Source organism: Pipistrellus kuhlii, unplaced genomic scaffold (assembly GCF_014108245.1).
Source record: "Pipistrellus kuhlii isolate mPipKuh1 unplaced genomic scaffold, mPipKuh1.p scaffold_m20_p_29, whole genome shotgun sequence".
Taxonomy (NCBI): domain Eukaryota; kingdom Metazoa; phylum Chordata; class Mammalia; order Chiroptera; family Vespertilionidae; genus Pipistrellus; species Pipistrellus kuhlii.
In genome coordinates, this window is record NW_023425528.1 from 1898984 (window position 1) to 1907330 (window position 8347).

General features: G+C 41.5%; 1 pseudogene; it reads right to left on the minus strand.

Moving 5' to 3' along the window:
* Positions 1 to 800: 800 nt before the first annotated feature.
* LOC118728181 lies at positions 801 to 1318 on the minus strand (annotated as a pseudogene).
* Positions 1319 to 8347: the final 7029 nt, after the last annotated feature.

The window sequence follows — 8347 nt, forward strand, 5'->3', positions numbered from 1 at the left end:
TATAATAAAAGCCTAATATGCTAAGTGTCCAGTTGACAGGTTGGTGTTTCAACCAATCAAAGCATAAAATGCAAATGATATGCCAAGGTCCCTCAACCACTCACTATGATGTGCACTGACCACCAGGGGGCAGACAGTTGACCAGTCAACCAGTCGGTATAATGTGCACTGACCACCAGGGGGCAAACACTCCAACTAGTAAGTTAGCTTGCTGCTGGGGTCCTGCTGATTGAGATTGAGCAAGACAGATCAAACATGCCCTGGAACCCTCCTGCAGTCCCTCCCCAGTTAACCAACCTCCAGTGTCCCTTTCCAGCCCCAATGATGCACTGGTGGGGTCCCTCAGCCTTGCCTGCACCCTCTCATAATCCAGGATGCCTCAGGGGGGTGTTGGGAAGCTGGTTTTGGCCCGATCCTGCAAGCCAAGCCAAGGAACCCTGGTGCATGAATTTGTGCACCAGGCCTCTATTATTACATAATATGCCTAACAATAATACCACAGAAAGAAGGAAAAAAGAGTAAGTTTATATAGGGGTACTATCTCTGTATCTCATTGGAATTAACACAAATCTGAAGTAGATTCTGATAAGATGTTTAACTTAAAAATATACAGTAAAAAAAAATTAAAGAACTTACAGGGCTGCATGAGGGAATGCTAATTGTTTTCAAAATTTTCAAAACAGTACATTTCATTTGACATTAGAAAAACATACTTTCCACTTTGTCTCAGTTGTGATATGTGATGATTTTAGATTGCTTGTGTGTGTGTGTGTGTGTGTGTGTGTGTGTGTGTGTGTGTGTGTATTTTAAAAATTACGTTTTATTACTATCAGCAGGAGAGACCTGCATGGGATGGTAAATTTGATGGGCTCAGGGTTTGTGTGGTCTGTGAGAAGATGATAATGATTGGGAAGCTTTAAGGAAAGGGGCTGGTTCTGGAGGTCAGTGCTCTTCAGACAAATTTCTCAGAATGCTTAAAGGTATTATGGCAAACTAATGCCAAGCCACTGACAAGATTAAGATAGTCCTGGAAATCTAGCTGCCCATCAGAGTTGAGGTCCAATTTCTTCATCATGTAGTCAAGGACACCTGGGTCCTTCTGGTCCTTTGTGAAGGCAGTCAGTTCCATATTCATAAAGGTTAGGAACTCTGTCTTGGAGAGTGTGAAGCTGTTTTCTGTCCTTTACAGCATATTTCTGGAAAACAGCAATCAGAGACTTGATGAACTGCTCAATCTTTGTAGGGCTGGACATTTTTGCCATGTCAGAGTGGAGCAAGGCGCAGAGGCTGTGAGCAGGGAGTGGCATGGCAAGCTCTGGGTTGGATTGCTTTTAATGGGGAGCAAGATCTGTCAGTCTTGAAAACACTCAAAGCTCAGAGATGGCATGGCAAGCTCTGGGTTGGATTGCTTTTAATGGGGAGCAAGATCTGTCAGTCTTGAAAACACTCAAAGCTCAGAGATATTACATTTCACATCAGTTCAGAAGTGAGTGTTTCTTCCTTTGAGGTAGAAGGGTAAAGATTAAGTCATTTTTTATAAAAATGGATTTTTTTCACTACATCTATGCCACTAAAATCAGATGATGGCAGCATGTTCTCTTCTTATTTTATCAGTAGTGGTAATCTTAAGATGCCAGAAACTTTGAAAGGAAGACTTGTAGTTACTTTCTCCTTTGCATTTTCCAATAATGCACCTGCAACCCCACCTAAAGAAATAAGTGTTACTGAGTCCAGCTGACAACACATAATAAAAGCCCAACAGGGAATGTTAATTTAATGGGGGGGGGGGGAGCAGTAAAAGAATACTAGAGAAACAAAAGTACACGAGAAGGAAAGATCATACTTAGAACCCAGATCATGGTTACTACCATTTTCTAATAAAAGAAACTAGTACTCCCTAGTACTGCAGCAGGACACAAGTTGAGCTTATAGCTTCTTGTATTGCCAAAGCAAAGGGGAGGTATGCCAAAGTGAAATAGAATCCTCTTGAAGGAGATATCAATGATCAAAGCTGGAACGATGTGAGCTACAAGTAGCACTGAATTACAATGCTCTATTGTTTTACTTAGACTGACATAACATAACACCACAGATCTAAATGACAGAATCTTATTTTCTTATAGTTGTGGATTATTAGATATTTAAGATTGGTGTATGCACACACCCTAGTGTCTCTCTGTATGACATAATTTCTTCTTCTAAAGACATAAATCAGATGAGATTAGAGCCCATCCTAGAGACCTCATTTTAACTTAATGACAATTTAAAGGCCCTGTCCTCAAATACAAATTCTGAGGTATTGGGGTGTAGGGCTTCAACATATAAATTTGGGAGATACAATTTTGTCCATGATAAATATAACCTATAAAATAAATATATAACACCTGGCTGGTGTGGCTCAGTGGTTGAGCACAGACCTGTTAAACCAGGAGGTATACACACACACACACACACACACACACACACACACACACACATATACAGTATCCTATCTAATAAAAGAGTAAGATGCAAATTAACCATCACTCTGTTCCACAAGTCACACCCACAAGCCACACCCACCAGCCAATCACAGAGAGTATGCAAATAAACCCAACCAAGATGGCTACAGTCACAGAGAAGAGGAGGAATGCGTTTCCCTGGCAATGGAGGAAGAAAGCTTTCATTCTGCCCTTGCCTGCCTACTCCTCCAATTAAGGCTAAAGATTCAATTATAGAAGGTAAACAAATCCAAACAGAGAATGGCTGACACCACAGAGCAATCAGGAGGCTTGGCTCAGCTCCAGTCTACAAAGTTTCAATTGTAGAAAGTAAATATATCCCAGAAACCAGGGCCTCTGCTCACGTTGCTGGGGAGCATGGCTGGCCTGAAAACCACCACAGTCTCCTTGCTCAGGTCACCCCATGTCCGAAGGAAACCCCCACCCTGATCAGGGACACTATTCAGGGCAAACCAGCTGGCCCATACCCATGCACCAGGCCTCTATCCTATCTAATAAAAGAGTAATATGCAGATTGACCATCACTCCAACACACAATATGGCTGCTCCCATGTGGTCAAAGATCCTGCCCCCATGTGGACACAAGATGGCCACCACAAGATGGCCAGCAAGGGAGGCCAGTTGGGAGGGAACAGGCCTTCAAGGGAGGGCAGTTGAGAGGAACTAGGCCTGCAAAGGAAGGCAGTTGGAGATCAACCCTGCAGGGGAGGGCAGTTAGGGGTGACCAGGCCAGCAGAGTAAGGAAGTTGGGGGCAAACAGGCTGGCAGGGGGGCAGTTAGACATCAATCAGGCTGGCAAGGGAGTGTTTAGGGTGTGATCAGGCTGGCAGGCAGAAGTGGTTAGGGATAATCAGGAAATCAGGCAGGCAAGCAGTTTGGAGCCAGCACTCCTGGATAGTGAGAGGGATGTCCGACTGCCCCTTTAGGCCAATCCTGGTGGGATCGGGCCTAAACAGGCAGTTGGACATCCTTCGAGGGGTCCTAGATTGGAGAGGGTGCAGGCTGGGCTGAGGAACAACCCCTACCCCAGTGCACAAATTTTGTTACAATGTGGGGTCAGCCATCTTGTGATGCAAGAGCATAAGGGTCAATTTGCATATTACCTCTTTATTATATAGGATATATATACACACCCACATATATATCAGCCCATACTGTAAATAAATGATTTAATAAATTATGTAAATAAATATACTAGAGGCCCGGTGCATGAAATTCTGGCTGCCTGATTGCCCCTAACCACTCTGCCTGCTAACCTGATAGCCCCCTAACCACTTCCCTGTCGGCCTGATTGACACCTAACTGCTCCCCTGCCAGTCTGATCACCCCAAACTGCCTTCCCCTGCAGGCCCAGTCACACCCAACTGCCCTTCCCTACTGGCCCTCTTGTGACAATGTGGGGGAGGCCATCTTGTGATGACATGGGGGCAACCATCTTGTGGTGGCCATCTTGTGATGATGTGGGGGCAGCCATCTTGTGATGATGTGAGGGTGGCCATTTTGTGACGATATGGGGACAGCCATCTTGTTACAATGTGGGGTCAGCCATCTTGTGATGCGAGGGCATGAGGATTAATTTGCATATTACCTCTTTATTATATAGGATATATATATATACACACACATATATATCAGCCCATACTGTAAATAAATGATTTAATAAATGACGTAAATAAATGATTGGATAAATTAATAAATGGAGAAGAGATAATATCCTAAGCTAAAAAATTATAAATAAATGCTGTAGATACTCTACTTCAAGGAGGGGTAGCATGATTGTCCATTCCTTAAGTATGGGCAATGCATAGTGACTTTATGCCAAAGAGTACAGTACATAAAGGAGGAAAATAGCAATTTTACACTAGAGCAGTGATTCCCAATGTGGGGCATACAATCCACAAGGGGGCAATTTGACTTTTAAGGGGGAAAATTCAAGAATGAGTTAACAGTGAAGTTTTTGCATTTCTTATGTTTCTAGGGGTCTCATATATAAATATATATTGAGACATTTATGCATTTCAGATCTCTATTATATGTTTTGAAACTTTATTTGCTATTTTTTCATATTATTTCATATTATTATTATTTTTAACAATTTCTTAGTGATTTCCTCAGCACGTCAACTGTCCTTTTGTTCTTTTATTTTTCTCTTTCATGGATGCCATGTTCTTCAGAAGCTTTTTTTTAGACCAAATTAATAGACTTTCAGTCTCCCTCTACATGAATGAGTTCACCTTTTGAATAATAAAAATTATATGTCATAGTATGGGGTGGGGGTAAATCAGGATTTTAGAGATGCTTAGGTGGGGCATGGCAAAAAAAAAAAAAAATGGTTGGGAACCACTGCACTAGAGAGACCTGACAAACACTACTTCCTAAACTTTATCTGAAAACTCAATGGACCTAATCGTATAAAAAATAATAAAATATCTGGAAATAAATTTAACCAAAAGGTAAAGCAAAGTGTATTCTAAATACTATAATAGTTGATTAAAGAAATTGAAGAAGACACAAGTAAATGAAAGGCTATGCTGTGCTCAAGGATTGGAAGAAATAATGTCCAAAGCTATCTAAAGATGCAGAGTAATTAATATCAAAATACTAATTGTGTTTTTCACAGAAGTAGAACAAAAAAGCCTAAAATTGATATGGAACTGAAAAAGACCCCAAATAGCCAAAATAATCTTTAGAAAGAATGAAGTTGGAAGTATCACATTCCCTGATGTCAAACTATACTACAAAGCATATAGTAATCAAAACAGTGTATAGTAATGGCACAAAAAATCAACAACATAGATTAATAGAATAGAATAGAGAGACTAGAAATAAAACCAAACCTATATGTTCAAATTATCTATGAAAAAGGTGGCAAAAATATATAATGGGGTAATGGAAATCTCTTTAACAAATGGTGTTAGGATTTAATACTTCCCAGGTACTCTATGAGGTAAGCACAACTAACACCAAATCCTGAGACGGCTAATTCATGATAACAATATTACAGGTCTATCCCTATCATCAATTGAAATTAGCAATTCATAATAAATATAAGACATTATGAAGTTGGATTTTTGTTTTGTTCAGTAATATGAGATTGCCTTAATATTTGAAAAGCAATCATTGACATTCACTACATTAATAGAACAAAGTAAAAAATCATAGAATGATCTTAATAGATATAAAAAGTACTGATAAAATTAAAGATAAAGGAGGAAACAATCTTAGAAAATTATGAATATAATAACCTGAGTTTTCTTAAAAATCCTAGAAATACCATACTTAATGGCAAATGTTGAAAGTTTTTCCTTTGAGAAATTAGACAACTTCTATATAATATTGAGTTGATAGTCCTAGCCAAACTAATAATAAAGAGCCAGGGTCATAATGACTGTTATAACCGAAGGTTTGACCAGACCAGAAGCCACTGCAAGTGCCTGACCCAGCAATGACTGATTAGGGAGCTGTGTATCAGCCCAGCGAAAGGCCTGCAGAGAGAGAGGCAGGATCTGATCTATAGCTTCTGTAGCAGCTGTTGATCAGAACTTGCCTCTCTTTCTCTCCCAGCTTGGCCAACAGCTGCAGCTCCATTTCTCTCCAGGCCTCCACTGGGGTTGCTGATCAGCCCCACCTTTCTGACCAGGCTTTGTTGATAGGCCCAGAGAAACTGACTGGTATAGAAACTGACCAATCAGAACCAAATCTAGTCAACTGTGAGGAGCCAATGACTTCCTAGGACAGGGGTCGGCAACCTGCGGCTCCGGAGCCACATGCGGCTCTTTTGAACGTTTGCTGCGGCTCCCAGCAGGGCTGACAGCAGGGGGCGGGCGGGGAGCTGTATCACTTACCTCTAATACTAATTTTTGTTGTTGGTTAAGCATGGGAGACAGGTCCTTTTGTAAGATGTACACTGTAGGAAATTTGTGGCTATTCCATAAAATTTTTTAAATAAATAAATTAATTAAATTATTATCATTTACATTTTTAAATTTAATTTACTTAATTTAATTTACGGAATATTGGGGGGCCTGATGAATTATTTTTATGGCATGCATGGCTCACTAATTAATTTACAAAATATTGGGGGCCTGATGAATTGTTTTTTTTTTTTAAAAAAAGGTGACTTGTTGAGGCGGGCACAGGGGCGAGGTGGGGAGGGAGCAGCCGCGCTCACCGGCGCTCTCTTTCGGTTTGCTCTGGCTCCGGACCCCCCACATGCTGAGGTGCTCCTCCTATCCAGGTCCCAGCCCCGCGCGGGGTTCGGGGATGCCCGCCAGCATGTTCAGCATCGACAACACCGCACTGCAAGGATGCGGTGCTGCCGGTGGCTCCTGAACCCCCGGCTCCTGTCCTCTTCCCGGCGCTGCATGGGGACTTGCTCTACAGTGTTGGTGGCAGCGCCGCCTCCTCCCCGGACTACAGCCAAACAAGGGGTGAGGATATCTGTAAGGCTGTCCTGGACTATTTAAGTGCCGAAAAAATAAACACCAACCACCTGGTCTCAGTGGCTACTGATGGGGCACCCAACATGAGAGGAGCACAGAAGGGCTTTGTGGCTCTACTGCAGAAGGCTCTGGGTAGAACGCTGCTCTCATTTCATTGCATCCTGCACCAAGAGGCATTGTGTTCTCAAACATTTCCCCCGGAATGCACAAAAGTGATGGATGTGGTCATTCAGATTGTTAATAAGATAATGGCAGAGGGTTTAAACCACTGCCAGTTCCATTTGCTATTGTATGAGGTGGAGAGCATATATTCTGACCTCCTGCTCCACAACAAGGTCCAGTGGCTATCCAGAGGCTAGGTGCTAAAATGCTTTGTTGCATGTTTGGAAAAAGTAAAAACTTTCCTGGCCAGCAAAGAGTTCACGTTTCCTGAGCTGGAACAACCAGAGTGGCTGGAAAAATTACATTTTATGGTAGACATGACAGCACATCTAAACACACTAAATACAACCCTTCAGGGGAAAGAAGGCACAGCACTGCACATGCTGGAGGAGGTTTTGGCATTCGCGCACAAGTTGACAGTGTTTGTCAAAGATTTACAGAGAGGTACACTGTCTCACTTTCCCTCTTTGAGAGAGTTCAAACAAAGTCATGATATGATAAATTTGGAATATTTGAAGTCTGCAATCACCACAATGCAAAGTTCATTTGGGAAACGATTCTGTGAGTTCAGAGAGGAAAAAAACACATTATCCTTCCCTGTCACTCCCTTGGCGATCGATCCATCCCTATTGAATATGATTGCATTTGCAGGTGTAAGTCAACCTGATCTTGAGATGGAACTGGCTGATATAGCCGACAAAGATATATGGGTGTCCAAGTTCAAATGCTTGGCCGCTACTCTTGAGGATGTTGCCCGTCAGAAGGCCATTTTGGCTCAGAATCATAAATGGAGTGATATTGAAAACCTTCCCAAACAGGACAAACTTGTGTTCGAAACATGGAATGCCATCCCCAACACTTATATAAACATGAAAAAGTATGCATTTGGAGTCCTGTCGATTTTCGGCTCCACATATGTATGTGAGCAGGTCTTTTCCAACATGAACTATATTAAAAACAAACATCAATCACGTCTCACAGATGACAACTTGCAAGCCTGTGTGAAAATGAAGGTAACGTCTTACAGCCCTGATGTGCAAACACTGTGCACTGAGGTTCAGGAGCAAAAATCCCATTAACAAGGTAAATTAAATATTTTAATTAGCTATTAATTTGCAAAAATATATTTTACATTGTTAAGTGAAAAAGTCCTTTTTTTCTTCAGGTTGACAGCTAACTGCACAATCCGGTATATAGCATTAAGGTAAGAAACAATATATGCAGTGTTATATTTGTTTTAAA